At 26.3% G+C, this 17,770-nt stretch overlaps 1 protein-coding gene across 1 annotated transcript in view; it reads right to left on the minus strand.

Moving 5' to 3' along the window:
- The window catches only part of LOC142645312 (putative polypeptide N-acetylgalactosaminyltransferase 9), a 32,721-nt gene extending 16,410 nt beyond the window's left edge, over positions 1 to 16,311 (minus strand). The window contains exon 1 of the mRNA XM_075821266.1: positions 16,151 to 16,311. The gene's annotated coding sequence lies outside the window, so the exon portion shown is untranslated. The remainder of the gene's footprint in view (positions 1 to 16,150) is intronic.
- Between the last annotated feature and the right edge of the window lie 1,459 nt (positions 16,312 to 17,770).

Here is a 17,770-nt window from a genome sequence, read left to right on the forward strand (position 1 = left end):
TAAAATATTCATCGATATTGTATTCTGGTTGTTGATAGGATTGAAAAAACAGACAAATAAAATAAAATTTGCCAATGATCAACGAACCATGATTGTTTGAAAAAAAAATAAAATCAATAGAACCATGGTAAAATAAACAATAGAAATTCACTTGAAATCTTATGTATTTTTGAATAGAATTTGTAAAAAAAAATTTTAAAATTCTAAACACGACAATGCAGTGTGAACAAAAAAAAAAAAAAGAAAGCAATTCAATGATGCTGATGATGATATGTATATTTTTTTCATTTGAAAATCCCAGCAGATTTGTTTATGATCACATTTTCTGAATAATGAATAAAAACTATGACGGTCGATTAAAATCGATCATTGCATAGATTGAAATAATCGAAACAAACAAACAAACAAGAAAAAAAGAGTGGCAACCAGAAACAGAATAAAGAAAAAAAAAATAACATCATTATTCATAGCATCTCATCATCAATGAATGAATGAATGAAACAAATGAACGGGAAAAATTTTTTCTTGCAATTTTCATTCCAGAAAAGAATCATAAAAGATATTTTTTTGTGAAATGATAATTTAATGTCATTTTAACAGGGGAAAAAAACAAAACAAAACAAACCAGCTAAAAGCTAAAATGGAAAATTCAAATTTTTTTTTAAAATTGTTGATAATTTACATAAAAAAATACCAGTTTCATCATCATCATCATCATTATCGTGATCGGTGATTTTCCATTAGATCATCAACTCAATCAAGCTTAATTAATATCATCAACTAATTACATTGATATTTAGTATCCGTTACTCAATAATGAATTGAATTTTTGTTTACGAACAAGTATTTAGCACAACAACAAAAAATTTGAAACAATGAAAGTAATCAAAGTTCAACAATCGTTAAAGCTTTTTGAGAACAAAAAAATAGGAATATTTTTTCCGGACAAAAAAAACAACTTTCGATACAGACAATAATATTGCTCTCGATGATAAGAGGCAACCAACAATAACAGAAAAAAATCGATCAAAATCAGCGAAACGAAACAGAAAAAAATGGATAGGAAAAAAATAAAATCCCTGACACATAATCTATAAGCAATAGGGATGCGAGAGAGAGAAAAAAAAATAATCGATTGGAACCGAAAAAAAACTGAGCTACTTATCATTGCTTTCAATGAAAATATCCACCAAACAAAAAAATCAAAGAATCGAGAATTTTCTCCCAATTGCATTGGAATCTCATCTTCGATAAAACTATCATATATTAAAAAAAAAGTTTTTTTTTCAATATAATTTATTGTTTAATCTTGATTTAATAATGTTATTTTCCTAGGCCATATTATCATCATTATCATCATCATGCTATGATTTTCGATTTTTTCCCACTAAATATTCCTAAATAATTGATTGATTCATTGATCCATTAGATAGATGAAAATGAAATGATAATGATGATCATTATTCTCTCTTTTATCATGAAAACGAATAATATCCTGAATGTATTTGGGTCATTGTTTAGGCTTATTATTTTTTGTCATTTCAATAAGAATTTAGGGGAAAAAACCAACCAAGAAATCAAACGGAATAATTTTGTGAAAAAAATGACAACAGTATTTAGTGTTGAACTTTTCAAATTGAAAGCTTTTCACAAATCATTAAATAGTTGAATGGTGAAATTTTTTTTTAAATGAAAATCAAATAATCTGCCACGAATGATTAGAATCGGGTATTATAAAAAAATTTTCATTTTGCACATTCGAATATAAAAAAAACGGAAACGAAAGATTTTTTTTTCGCACATTTTAATATAATAGTTAATTGGTAATCGTATGGGCATCATTATTCATCATCATCATCATCATAGCCATAGAACAATAATATTGATCGTTATAAGATTTTACGGTTCGATGAAATTGAAATATTTTTCATTATTTTATCGATAACCAAAAAAAAAAAAAAAAAAACACACACCGTTAAATCTATCATTTGTTCAGTGCAATTATTTTTTTTCATATACAAAAAAAAAAAATCGTGAAAAAAATTATGTTGAACAATAATTGGACAATAGTCGAAATTCTATAGAATTTTGTTCAGTCTAAATTGATTTAATTTTCAAAAGAATAAAATGATGATATGGATCAATGCTATTCAAGAATCAATGATTATCATCATCGAAAATTTTGTTGGCCAACAAAACACACACACATAAAATGAATGATTTAGAGAATCATTTGAAAAATCATATAACCACACACAGACATTGTATTGAGAATGTCAATCAATGTTCGTTTATGATGATGTGTTGTTCGGTTATTTTATACAGAAATGAATTGAGTTTTATATTTCGTCGCGGTTCGATTGTTCTGTAGTTGGTTGAATTCTTTTGAATTTATCAAATGTCATTCAATTATATGGAAGTACTTTACAACAATAGACGTGATGAACAATGATAATCAATTGGGGATATTTTTTTTGGTTTCAAAATTTTTGTTTTCTTCGTAATTTTGCCCATGATTTTTTACGAGTAAAATTAAAGACAAAGGAAAATCTCGATGTAGAGAAAGAAAAAAATGGCGACAATTTTCCCGTTGAGTTTCTCTATTCACCATATTAACAATTGATGAAGAAAAGAAAAAGAAAAAAAGTTGTTAAATTATAAATACAAAATACAATTGACAAGAATCATAATATGTCTAATTCACATAGTGTGTGTGTGTGTCTGAATGAATGAAATTCTGTATGAAATGAAATTCTTTTGACAAAAAAAAACTAAATTATCTATTTTGAATGAATTTTGGTTTCAGAAACAGTAACAAAAAAATTTTGATTAGTTTTTTTTTACAAAAAAAGCAGAATTCGATAATTTATTGTACACATTTCCGGACATGTTTGATTCAAAAGCCTCAAGAAATGATTGTCCTAAGTTTGTGTTAACAAAAATGATGAATTTTTCTTCTTTATGAATCAAAATTATCATATTTTATCATTCAAATTATTTGATCATTACCTATATATAAAAATCAGAAATTAAAATATAAAAGCGAGGAAAAAAACATTTGATAGCTGTAGTGAAATGACATGGAACAAAATAATACTAAGATAAACTATCATTCATTTATCAAATGTTTTTTTTCTTCAGTAAAAACTAGATTCTTGTTCATTTTTCAATAGAAAAAAAACCGAATTTTCTAAAATATCAAAATGACATCTTTCAATTTCATAACGCCCATGCAATTTTTTTGTTTGTTTGCTTGTTTGTTTCTGTTGAACAAAATCATTGATATTTTTTTTTTGTTTGACGTTTTTTTCAGTACAAACAAACTGAATTGTAGAGTAAATATTTTAAAAAAATCGTTCATCATTCTTTAACGGGAAATATTTTTTTCCAACTAATTTTTTCTAGTTTTTTTTACTATCAAACGACAGTTGCCTGGAACAACAAATACCGCAGAATTAGAAATTGCGTTAAGCCCGTAAGCAATGTACTTGCGTTGATAAATGTGGGTTTGAGTATGATATTGTTCATATTGGTACAGTTTAGGTTAACCTAAATACATTGACATTATTTACAACAAATACTGGATTATAACCACTGATAATAAAGTTCATTGGAAAGATCTATTTGATCAAGAGAATATATATAATAAAACAATGACCGATTTTATTCCAAGTCATTTGCTTTTTGATAATGAATAAACTTTTTATTTATTCATTCAACAATTTATTCTAGAAAAATATTCTTATGTTCATGTTATATGAATTCTTTATGATGATGATAAAATAATTAGATGAAAATTGTTTTATATAATCTAACATGTTATATATAACGTTAAGTATAGAATATTATAATTCATTCATATTTTTGCTGGAATGATGATGTGTTTTTTTTAGTTAAACATTTACTTAATGTTTTTTATATAATTGAAACAATTCATGTATATTTAATCTCTCTCTCTATTACTGACATTATCAAATAACTAGAAATAGAATGAACAATAAAGATAAACATTTTTGGTAATAATAGAGTGAAACGGAAAATAGATTTGCAATCTATAAGTAGAAAAAATACATTTCATTTTGGATGACATTTTTTTTCTAATATTTTGCTATAGGGGAACAGAATCAGAAGATAAAAGAAGAAAGAAGAAAGGAAAGAAAGAGAACAATGAGTTTATTGACGTTAAAATTCCTAGAAATTTATCGTCAGAATAACCATTCTTGTTATTTAGAAAAAAACGCAAACAAACAAACAATGTGTGAAATTATAATGTGAAACAAGAATTGTTTAATCATCTTCATTGTTGTTGTTGTTGTTGTCAATTAGATTTTTTCAAAAAAAAAGTAATAATTTTTATTTATGATTGAAAAAACACAGAATAAAAAAAACAGATATCGCATATCTTGTCCAAACATCTATCTAGATCATGGTTATAAACAACGATCAAGATAACAAAAATATTTCGTGCCATAAAATCATCAATATTAACACGCAAATAATAAAAAAATCGGCCATTACTAAATAATGGAGAAGGTGTTGTCACAGGATGAATCACACGTGAACAACAAAAAAAAAAACAAACTAATCTGACAAATATTAGATAAAACTTGATAACTAAAATGAACAGTTGAATTGATTGGAAATTGGAACGAAACAAATTTTTCAATCCAAATACAAATCAGGCTAATGAGACATTTGGTTATGAAATTCGTTGGATTAATTTAATGATCGATTGATTGATTAATTTTCCTCATATTTTCAACGCGAAATTGATAATTTTGATTAATGATCAATATCCATTAGTAAATCAAAAAAACAAGTCAACGACTTTTCTAGAAAAATTTCCCATTTGATCAAGTGAATACAGAATTCAGAATTTTTACAAGAAAAAAAAGACCAGGTGAAATATCAGTTAATGGAAAACAAAAACTGAAAAACCATTTCAGAAATGTTTTGAATTTTAATCCAATGAAGAAAAAAAATTCTTTATTTTTTTCAATTCTTCACACATTTTTCTATTGTGAATAGATGAATATGATGAATTTTTGTTCATCTTTTCCATAATTCATAACAACAGTTCATTCATTCATTCTTTGTAAGAGAAAAACAGAAAAACAATGTAAATGAGAATAATCGTAACGCAAGGGAACTGGATGAAATAAAAAAAAATTTTGAAGAAAAAATAAAAAGAAAATCCAGTATGACATAATGAATAATATTATTACTATGAAAAGAAAATATCTTAACGATAAAAATGAATAGAGAATTAGGAACAACAACAACGAAAAATGAATGAATGAAATAACAAAAGCAAAGTGAAAATGAAACACTTTTTTTCTAGCTGTTGTTGTTGGACTAACTTGGAACTATTTTGATGCATATTATATGTATAAGAAGAAAAAAAAATTTAATGTTGCAAAGTTCATATAACAACAACAACAACGAAAAAACTTCAAGTGTGGTCTACACCATTTGTTACACACACACACACATAGACACAATAGGCACAACATACAACAAAAAAAAATAAATGATTTTAAGCAGCCGATAATGATGTTGAAAATAGAATTCATCAATTTGTCGTTTTCATATAGCCAAAAAATACTGATATATATAGAGAATATGGAAAAATTCTTCTATGTATACGAAGAATACATAAATCTGTTTATATGAAAATATCACGAACGAAAAAGAAAAAAAATCAGAAGAAAATAGAAATACCCGAAGAAAGGCACGGATGACAAATGACCGAATACCCGAAGAATGAATAATATAAATGAATGAATGAATGAAAAAAAGAATGAAATTGAATAAGAAGCGGAAAAAAATATGAATGAGTGAAAAAAAAATAGTGACAAACTTGTATGTGCATTGTTATGATGACAGCAACTACAATGATGATAATGATGATGATCCCGGCAACAAAATGTCATCATAATCATCCCCATCATCATCATCATCATCAACAGAATTTCAATTTTCAAACAACAAAAATGACAACGATATACACATATAAACAAGTGTGAATAATAACGAGGGAATGGACAAACAGAATAAAAAAATGTGTGAATATAAAAAATATATATTTACGAATTCAATGTAAAACGAGTGATCAAAGAAAAGAAAAAAAAATACCAGAAAAAGAATATGCGATAAAAATAAAATATGAAAATGTTTTATTTTGGGTGCGGCGTGTTATTTTTGTTTTTTCCTCTTTCGCTCATTTGTTAACTAATTTTTCCCCCTTTTCACCCTATATGTTTGAAAAAACATGGTCACCATGATGATGATTAGCAAAATGCATTTTCTTTTTTTTTGGCCCAGAATATAAATTTGGATTTTCTGTTTTTTCAGTTTCCCAGTCATTCCCTTGGCGTCAATTCGTTAATTATATTTGCTCTATATTTGTTCAATTGTTGTATTTGTCTCAAACAACTATCCTCGATATGAAATGTTTTATTTTTTTGAAAAAAAGCAAAAAAATAAAAGAATTGATAAGATTTTCTTCATCCATTCAATAGAGAATTTAATCACAATCATTCTTATGATAATCATTTGATGTTAATTTATTCAACAACAACAACAACAACAAAAATTCAATCAAATCAGATCAATAGTAGTAGCAGTATTATTTCATATATCATTTTCAACAACAAAAAAAAATGGTCATCGTATATAATAATAAGCTAATAATATCAATAAATACAATGATGACTAATAATAATTATTAATCGCATTAATATTGATGATATACACAAGAATTGTAAGAATGAGAATAACAAAACAAAACAAAATGAAAAATCCATTGTCGTGGACAATGACAAAATTAAAATAAAATGGGATTTTTAGTTGTTTTTGTTGTTGTTGTTGTTGTTGTTGAAGGTTTTTCTTGTTGATGGCATCCATTGAAAAGTTAACTTTCGATTTTCTTTTTCTTTTTCTTTGATGATAATGATGATCCATTCAAAGAGTTTGAATAAAACATTAAAAATAAATTTGACAATAACAATGATCCTTGAAAAATTTAGTGATAAAGTTTTTGCAAAGCTTTTTTTGTTTGTCTTTTGATCTATGTTATTGCAAATTTAAGTTTAATAAAATGATAAATATCGGATATTGGATATATTTTCCTGTAAAAAAGGGATTTTTATTTTGAAATCTTCCATGTTAAACACTAAAGAAAATGTAAAGATTAAAGAAACAGAGATTAAAATAGTATCTATCTATCATATATTATGGTTGATTGAAATGTCATTGCAGAAAATAACTGTGACAACATTTCTTGATTAAAAAAAGAGAAAGTGAAAACATCAAACAAAATATGAATTACGAAAAATGATGATTGTGATGATAAACATAAAGGAAACATTGAAGCAAATAAAATGTATTTATCAAATACTAAACTAAGAATTCTGTGACAATCTCGTATTTTTTTTCTCTCGATGACATTCATCATCGTGAAAAAGTAAGAATGGAAACAGAAAAAAATCATCATCATCATCATCAGTGGACATCTTTCAGTCGTTGTCATCAGTTTATCTTTTTTTTCATGGTATATTCTATCCCTTTTCTTTGTCTTGTCTATGAAACGGATGAATGAATGATTCGTGAATTGAAAAGCTCGACCAAAAATCAAGAAAAGAAAAAACATAAAGGCCAACTAACTATAGTGAATGAATGAATGAATGAATGACAACGACGAATGGAATAAAAAATAATAAATTTGATCATAGAAACAAACATTTTCTGTTGAAAATACACATGAAAAACACAAACTAGAAAAACCAAAACTAAAGATATAAAAAAATCTGTCAAAATGATTTATTTATTCCGGACAAATTAAATTAATCCATTGAAAAGAAAAAAACTCTTGAAAAGATAGATCATTTTTTTCTTTGTTTTGTTTTTCCTCCTGGTTCGATGTTTGCTGGATGCAATATTTGTTCAATGAATGTCCAATATTCCTGTCATCGGTACTTTTTGTTTCCTAACACATTTATACAATCAAAAGTGAGTAGTTTTATTTTAGAGTTTTTGCCATTTTCATTATCAGAAACCAGGAAAAAACAAAAAAACAGTAAAAAAATCAAATCCACTTATATTTACTGTTGTTTTTTTCAAAAAAAAGTATTCAAAACAAAACAAAAAAATCAAAAAATTGTACTTCGATAAAAATTGAAGTGTGTTTGTGTACCAATGGAGTGACGAAGCAACAACAAAAATATGAAAAGTTTTCCACCAATAATTCTGTGTACCCATTATAGAAAGAAAATGAAAATGAAAAACGATTCAAATAGATCATTGGCGACTATACTACACACAGAAAAATAAAGTCGTAAAATATACGGCAAAATTCATAACATTTTTGGGTTTTAACGTCATCCACAAAATGTTATGGTTTTTCTTTCTTTTTTTGTATTTCTGGGCAAAATCCATGAAATATTGAGGCAAAAAACTCAAATATTTGTGGCCAAAAAATCATGAAATATTCTGGAAAAGACCTAATATTTCTTGGAAAAATCCATGAAATATTCTGGAAAAAGACTGAATATTTTTGGGCAAAAAATCATGAAATATTCTGGTTAAAAATATTTTTATTTACAAAAAAAATGCGAAATAAAAGAGAAAAGAAAGATAAATTTAGCCGACTAAGGTGGCATAAAGATCATTTTTTAAATTCATAAACAAAAAGTAAACAAGTTAATCAGTGAATAAAATTATAAAAAATTAAGATTATTGGCCAAGGATAGATTGAAATTCTCCGATTTGTTTGCTTTATTTTCCAGATTATCGCTCAAATCATGGCTATGTGATTTCTAATAATTTATCATGAATGGATGAATCTTCCTTGGTTGCCCTCAGTTCACCACTGATGCTTGCTTGAGTTCCATATCGCTTCCGATTTCTCGTTCGACCGTTGGAGATTTCCTTATCCAGCCACAACGCTTTCTATTGTTTTTTCCATGCTTTGAGCCGTTACACAAAATAATATTTTCTGATTCGAAAAATAGTCAAATGGCAAACGAAAAACAAAAACTTCGTTTAAAAACAAAAATGCTGGATTCGAATTATTTCAATTGTTTAATTGAATTATTAACAATGTTTCGAATGTTAGCGAATTGTTTCAAATTTCAAGTTCAATTGTTATGGCTCAATCGAACAAACATCGATTTACCAAATCTTTTCATGAATCGATCATGAATCCAATCTGATATTCAAAAGCAATTTTAGGTTATAAGTTGTTTACGAAGCCAGCGTGGACAACAGCCACTAGTTTTGGCTTCATGATCAAATTGCCACATCTGACCCCTTCATATTTTTTAACCAAATTAGATATTAGGAACTCATCTTAGACAAATGAAGGAAGATCCAATCCAATACCTTCTTCTTTAGCCCTATTGAAAAAAATTTGCTTAGGAAACATCCATTTTGTCTGTATGATTATTCTGTCCGGAAGATAGGATAGGATAGGATTCCATTCTCATTGAAACGTGGTTTCAAATCAATCATTTTTTTGTAGATCCAACTTCGCAAATTCATTGCAAACGCGATATGTTTGGCCGAGTGTCAAATTGTACATATTTTATTATGAAATTTTGATTAATCCAAAAAATGAAAAAAAATTTTCTAAGTCCAGAAATTTTTCATGAAATATTGAGGCTAACAAAAAAATCCATGAAATATTGAGGCTAGCAAAAAAAATCATGAAATATTGGGACAAAACAAAAAATCCATGAAATGTTTGGGCAAAACAAAAAACCCATGAAATGTTTGGGCTGAGTATAAGATTGGCCAAAAATCATGAAATATTCTGGAAAAAAATCCTAATATTTCACGATTTCAGTTTTCCATAAAATATTGAGGAAAAAAACCATAACATTTTGTGGATGACGTTAAAACCCAAAAATGTTATGGTTTTTTGGCAAAAAATCGAACTATTTTACGTTTCATTTTTCTGTGTGTATAGTGAAAAGTGGGGAAAAAAGTATTCGGATATACAAAATGAAAAGGAAAAAATCACCAATCCCAATGACCAATTCTTTTCTTCCTTTACACTCTATCGCTCAGTAGGACTTTATTCCAAATAGTGAACATGATGAGATTTGCTTTGATCTAAAAAAAAAATCAAAATCGAAAAAAATAAACAGTGAATGAAATGCGAAATAATAATTCTGTATTTGGCGACAACCATGACCAAACATAGAAGTCAATGAAAGAGAGAGAGAGAGAGAGAGAGAGAGAGAAAAGACAAACTTTGAAAAGAATTGGGTATTGTTTTCTGTATTTAGTTTGGACCAAAGAATTCATCATTCGGTCATACTTGACAAGAGTGGCTATATTTGTATTTTTTTTTTGTATGTTTTATATATTATTTGCTTTATTTTTATTTAGAAGAATTTTTTCAACCGAGAAGCAATTCAATTAACACAAACAATATACACACACAACATACAAGAAAAAAAAATATAAGCATCCCGACCGAGAAAATGAGAGAGAGAGAAAAAAATAAAAGTTGGAAAGAATGGCAAAAAGAAACAATAAGGGCAATAATAACAACAACAACAACAACAAAAATATTAAAAGAAAGATTCCAAACATGGAAACAAACAAACTATGGGGAAAAAAACATTGAAAAAAAGTCAAGTCAAGTATATATTTTTCTTTTTGTTCATCCATGAATGATTATCATCATCAAAATAATTAAAAAAAAACATAGGGTACATACATAGAACATTAACAAAAACACTATACATAATCTGAAAAAAATTATTGGTATTTTTTTATTATCAGAAACAAAAATTCAATGAATAAAATCATTGAAAAAACATTAATCATGCAACAACAACAAAAACAGAAAACAACTTTACTGCGAAAGATTTACGATATCCTCGATTATAATGAAAATAACCGAAACAAGAATGTGAATGTTTATTTGAATTTCAACCAAACTAATGTTTTTTTGAAATGTTTTATTTAATGCATGAACAGAGCAAATGATAATTTAAATCAATTTTCCTTAGTTGATTATTACATTTTGGTTTGGATCAATAAGTCATCAATGTAAAAGGGACAAAAACAAAAATCTTTTGTTTTTGATCTTACTTTTAGTAGGTTATTCGTTCATTTAGATCCGTATCGATCAGTTTATTCAATTGTATTTTGAGCAAATTTATAACAAACCAAACTGACCAACTAAATAACCAAATCAACAAACAAACAAGAATCTAGCAACAACAAAAACAAAAATGGGTTGTTCGTGAGATGAAATTACGATTAACTTTTACATGTCTTGTCAACTGTAAATGTATATATACCGATTTCATTTAAAGAATTTATCCATTAAACAAGAAACAATCATCATTATTGAATACATGTTGTTTATGAAAAAAAGAGAATATTCTGTGGAAAATGTCAACAAACGATTACAAGATTCATTTCTTATAAAATCAGAAAAAAAAATATTTGGAAATTCTTGCCAAGTCAGTTAATCAACTTTTATTTTATGTTGATAAAATTTATAATATTTGGTGATTGTAGAAACATATGTTGGTCATCATCGTATGTTTTTGGATAAATGATATAACAACAAAACAAGAAAAAAAATACAAGATAATCATGGAAAAAAACATGATATTTCATTTATTGATTTTAGATTCTTAGCTATTCTCGTACAACAACCAAAAATCAACTACTGTGAATCGTAATAGTTTTTTTCCTATTTAGTTTTTTAGTCAATATTTATATGAAAATCGATCGTTTTGATTCTCACAGTTGGAGATATTCAATAGCTTTCAATAAGTGAAACAAAAAAAAAAAATTGTCGTTTCAAAAATTCTATTAATTTTTATTATCATTGTTTTCACTGTTGGATACTTGAATGAACAAAATCAGGAAAAAAAATCCATAATAATAATGATGATGATGAACAAGATAAAAAAGAAAACAATCGATTGAAATCGTTAGATCAGAATATGAAATGAAGAAATTCAAAAGATGAAATGAAAATTATCGAATGATGAATAGAGAAGAAATTGGTGATGAAAGAAACAAAAAAGAAATGGAAAAAACCAAAGGATTCATCATTCATTCATTTATTCGTCCATCCATTTACTGGTCCGTTAAATTTAATTATAAATGAGAAAAAAAATTGTCATTATTTTATCGTTCAATCATCCAAATATTGATTGAAGAAGAAGAAGAAGTAGAAAAATTGTAATCGAAAAATTTCATCAAATGAATAAAGAAATGATATTTCTCACATATAAATCAATCACAAGTAAAAAATGAAAGGAAAAATATTCTGTTTCAAAATCTTTATTGCATCTTTTTTTCAAAAAAAAAAGTTTACGATGATAATTGTAATCAAGATGATGATTATCAAAAGCTATAAAAATAACTGATTTTCATCAAGGGAAAAAAATTAAAATTTAAGGATTTTATTTTCATCGTCGTGTTGACAAACATACAAAGAGATTTAAATGAAAAAAAAACAAAACCAGAAAAAAATGATAAATGAAACGAAGGCGAAAACAAGTAGAAATGAATGAATGAATGAATGGATAAAAGGGAGAAAGAAAGAAAGACCATAATCCATCTATCCAATTAGTTTTTTATACACACACATACAAACATAGAAATCTAATTATTACAATTTAAAGATTGAGACACGCCAATCTTAGATTGGAATATTACTATATGTCTACAACAACAACAACAACAACAAAGATTCATTCGTGCGTGCGTGAGTATAAAACTTTTTTGAAAATGGAATACTAATAAATTTCAAAGACATTTACTGCAAGAAAAAAAATTGTGGGCAAGTTTGGGTGTGAGTGAAATCCAAAACAAAAATTACATCCAAATGTTTATGAAAAATACAACTGGAACACATACAAAAAGATCTCTATTGAATAACTCATTACATAATCATCATTTCAATAATAAGGAAATGTTTTTTTTGAAAAAAAAACTTAAAATTTAAATCAATTATAAATTAATATTTGAAGATGTATCATATTTTTTTTCCCGGTTGTTGATTTGAATGAAATTTATAATTTAACAACAACAACAACAAATAGTTCCTGTTTTGTCCAAACATTGTGATCATTTTGTTTTTGCGAAAATTAATGTGTATGTAAAGTCATGCATTATAATTAGTTATATAATTCAGCTAAATGACTGTACACATTGAACAATGAAATCAGAGTAGAATTTTAGATTTGAATTCTCTCTTGACTATCGTATTTTTTGTCGTTTGGTCATGTTGAAATATAAATTGAGAGTTAATGGAAGAGAATAATTTACTTTCAAAAATTCACTTTTTTTTATGACATACGATAACAAGAATATCAGGATTTCTAATACTTTTCAAAAAAAGAAAAAATTCAAACAACATCATGGACAATTTACACACACAAACACACACACATTTTTCCAGTTCAATATCATTCCAAACACCATATTCACTGTGAGAGAAAAAAAACATGAAAATTTGTTCCACCATTATGGACCTAATACCTATCAATGTAACAACAAACCGAACCACATTCAATGATAATGGAACGCGGTTAACATATAAAAAAAAAGATCCGTAAAAAATAAAAATAAATGAGCAGGAAAATCCATCGAATGTGAGAATCGGGCAAAGAAAAGTCATATATTACCCAAAAAGTATAAACGTGACTGGCTGGCTAGAACATTTATATTCAATTGAATTGAAATCCAACGATCAGAAAATGATATGACTTTGTGATTTGTATAAAGACAAAACATAATTGGTGAAAATAAATTAATCTATAAGTATTTTTTTTTTGTTTTATAATTTTTATATTTGTGGTATATTTCAAATTACCAACCAAACAAATTACCTAAAATAATCATCATTATTCCAATGATATTACCATCATCAATGAGGACACACCTGGAAGAGATCCAAAAAGAAGACAGACAAGAGAAGAAAAAAAACAGATAGAATTTTTGTTTCGATAAAATTTATATGAACCAAATTTATTTGAAATCAAAACACACACATATCCAAAATCCACAAAACAAAAATATATAGAACAATCATGAAAAAACAACGAAATGCTATACCCTATTTGAGATATTACAGAATTTATTTTCTTTTCTTTTTTTCTTCCAATTTTGATTCTAATATTCGGTTTCCAATTATAATAATTAGTAAACGAACCGAAATGAAATTGACAGAATGCATATAGCAGAATAATAATAAACATTGTTTGTGATATGAAAAAAAGTAGCTAAAACAGTGAAACAAGGAAATTCATTTTTATTATTATTATTATTCAGCAGCTATTCTGTTCTGTTTTTTCTTTTGCAAGAAAGAAAGAAATAGAAGAAACGATTCACCAATCATAAATTCTGTTATAGTTATTCGGAAAGAGAAAATATGGATAAAATACGTGATCACTATCAAACAAAATCATTAATGGCATGATATTAATAAATAGTAGAAAGAAAAAAAATGAAAGTATATTTATAGAAATTTAGATATTGAAAGTTGGTTAATGAACAATTGGGGAACAGGTTTTTCTTTGTTTCATATCAAGTTTTTTCTTCTTTTTTCGCTTTCATTATACGAAAATATCCAAGTTTAAATATGAGAATTTTTTGCTCTGAATTCCAATAGAATCCAAAATGTGAATGGAAAAAACAATTAAAAAAACATGTTGATGAAACATATAATTATTAGCATAGCATATCATCATGCAATATTCAAACTTATTGAGAATGTTTAACACGTAATTGAAAATGAAATTTGAAAAATATTTTTGAAAAAAAGGATGGCTGAATAATTACGAAAATAACAATACGAAATACAATGATGAAATAGAGATAAAATTTAACTAAAAACAAGGCCAAAATAGAACGGAATATTTTTTTCAATAAACTTTTTTTAAAGTGAAATAAATGATTTTTGTATTTGGGAAAAATAAACTTCCCAAAAAAAACAAAACAAAGCAGAATACTAGAATCAAATTGAATGTGTTTATTGAAGCTTTTTATATGTAGTTCAAATAAACTTTCTGATATGAATAGGCCATCACAAATATTGGTCAATTAACAAGTTTTTCTTTTTTTGGTTCACATCTCTAGGGGCTATAACTTTGACTTTCAATAAGCTTAATGTTACTGTTGGCTATTAAGCAATGAAGATTCTTGACATAAAAAGAAAGTAGAAATCTAATTTATGGAATAAATGGCTGGCTGGCTGGCTGAATGGATAGATGGGTAATGAGAAAAAAAAACGATGCAGTTAATTATATTCAAAGCAGCAAATATATGAAGAAGAAAAAAACCTGAAGCAAATTTTATTCTATTTAATAATGAACATTTATTTCAAACAATATTTCACATATGTTAAGCTAATAAATTACAATGTCTAGATATAATTATTTATCTATACGAAGAATTTTTTTCTTCATTTCATCGATTCAATCTGCTTATGCAGAAATTTTCAAAGAATCCGTTCTATGAATTCTACCATACGATATGAAAATCGTCTGAATATGATAAAACTAAGATGAACTACATCATGAAAAAAACGGAAATTATAAAATAACCTTGTATCAATGTCAATGATAGACTTTGCGATTAGAATATTTTACTAGAACTTTTTTTTTATATTTCAAAAAAAATGATTCAATTCATTCGAATCGTAATCATGTTGATAAAAGAAAAAAGCCAATGAACGGAAATAATTATTATACAAAAAATTCAATTTGGTTTTGCAAAAATAAAAACCGATTACAAGAGAAGAGAATGCTCAATCTAATCTCAAAATAAAATTAAGTATTTATTTGCAATTGATGATTTATGGCCATCATCAAAATCGATAAAGCAACAACAACAACAATAACAACGGAAATCAAAAGATCAAATTGGAATTGTATGTGCGAGGGCGGCAATGGATTGTCATCTCTTTGCCATTTGACTACAACTACTTGATCGACATTCGTATGAGTTACAGTTTTTTAAAAAAAGGGCCGAAAACATCGATAAAAAAAGACAGAATGAAAGAAAATAGTGTTTGAATTTCACTGAAATAGAGAATAAAAAACAACTGACAAAACAATCATCAGTCGAAATAAAAGTCAAAAAAAAGAAACAGATAAAAAAAACCGCTTACTTGTGGTGTCTTATAATAATAATAATAATGATGATGATGATCGTGATAATGATAGTAATGTTGTTGTTGTTGCTGTAATGTTTGATGATGATAATAATGATGATATAATAATAATAATAATCATTCATATGACATTCGAATTTTGCTAAGTAAGAATTTTTTTTCAATTTATCATTATTCTTTTATATTTTTAAATTCAAATTTTTTTTAATGGTTGATTTTTTTTTTTGGTTCTTAATCAATTCTTGAAGTGAGAAGAACAAAGAATGCTTATATAATGATTGCTAATAATGATGGATGAAAAAAATGATAATCGGAGATGATTTTTTGAGACGAGATCAATACAGTGAAGACCGAAAAGATTTGATGATTTCATCAGCAAATTTTGATATTTTTTTCAATGAATGGAATCATGGATAAATTTTGATCACAGAAATAAAAAGCCAAGAATCTGTTGGAAGAAACAAAAACAAAAAATACATTTTGTTAAAAGATGTAGCTAATTAAATTGTTGTTTTTTCAAATTTTTATTTATGATTAATGATTAAGGAATTGTTATGAAAAGAAAAACTTTATAATTACACAATGACAATGTCAATTAACACAATGTGATACAATGGATAATCATTGTTCATTTTGTGATTTGACAATCATCATTTTTTCCTCCGGTTTGGAATAGATTGATGGTTTTGTCTAGTTAACAAAAAAGAATATTTGAAAAAAATGATCAAAGAAAAGAAATGAAAACTACGGTTGTCAACCCACAGACAAGAAAAAAATGAATGATTACTACCCGTATATGTCATATATAAATGAAATACCGCCTCTAGCTAACATTGAACTATTTTGTATGTTAGGAAATGTGTGAAAAAAGGAAGACAATGAATTTTTGTGTTTTTGGGTTCATCATTCATGGGTTCATGAAGAAGAAAAAAAGCAGAGAAAATTTAATTTTCGATTCTAAGACATTAAATGAATAATAAAGTTTAATGTGGAACTGGGAAAACAAATTTTTTTTTTTGACAAAGGAAGTCAATGTGAAACAACACAAAATGTGAACATTTGCATTTTTTCCATCAGGTTTCAATATCATTGTCTGAACAAACGAACGTTCGATAAATAAGAGAATATTTTTAGTAGCTTTCAATATAATAATAATGTTAATTGATTGAATATCATTTTTTTTTGTTTCTCACTACACAAAGTGAATCAAATGACTGAAATTTTCAAAAAATGATTGATCATCGTAATCAATGAAGGCAAAAAAAACGAAGCGAATGTGAAAAAAAATGTAATGCAGTGAGACCAACTGTTTAGGGGCACTGAATTGAAGAAACGATATTCTATAGATTTGGTGACAATATCATACATACATGATGGCTTTTGGCTTTTTTTTCCATAAAAGTTGAAATTCCTATTAAAAATTCGGATCAATAAATTCGGAAACAAAAAAAAGAGGCTTTTTCAATTGTGAAAAAAAATCTATCCAACTAAGGTATTTGAAAATTAAATTTTTTTTTTGTTCACAATCAAAAGTAAATTGAAAATTAAATCATTTTTCGAAAAAAAATTAAATAAATGAATCCCTATGTACTTCAAAAAAATGAAAATCATCATCAT

Source organism: Dermatophagoides pteronyssinus, unplaced genomic scaffold, assembly GCF_027571235.1.
Source record: "Dermatophagoides pteronyssinus isolate colony J.1.1.1.1 unplaced genomic scaffold, Derpt_VIB-CSIC_2022.12 sq0009, whole genome shotgun sequence".
In the NCBI taxonomy this organism is placed as follows: domain Eukaryota; kingdom Metazoa; phylum Arthropoda; class Arachnida; order Sarcoptiformes; family Pyroglyphidae; genus Dermatophagoides; species Dermatophagoides pteronyssinus.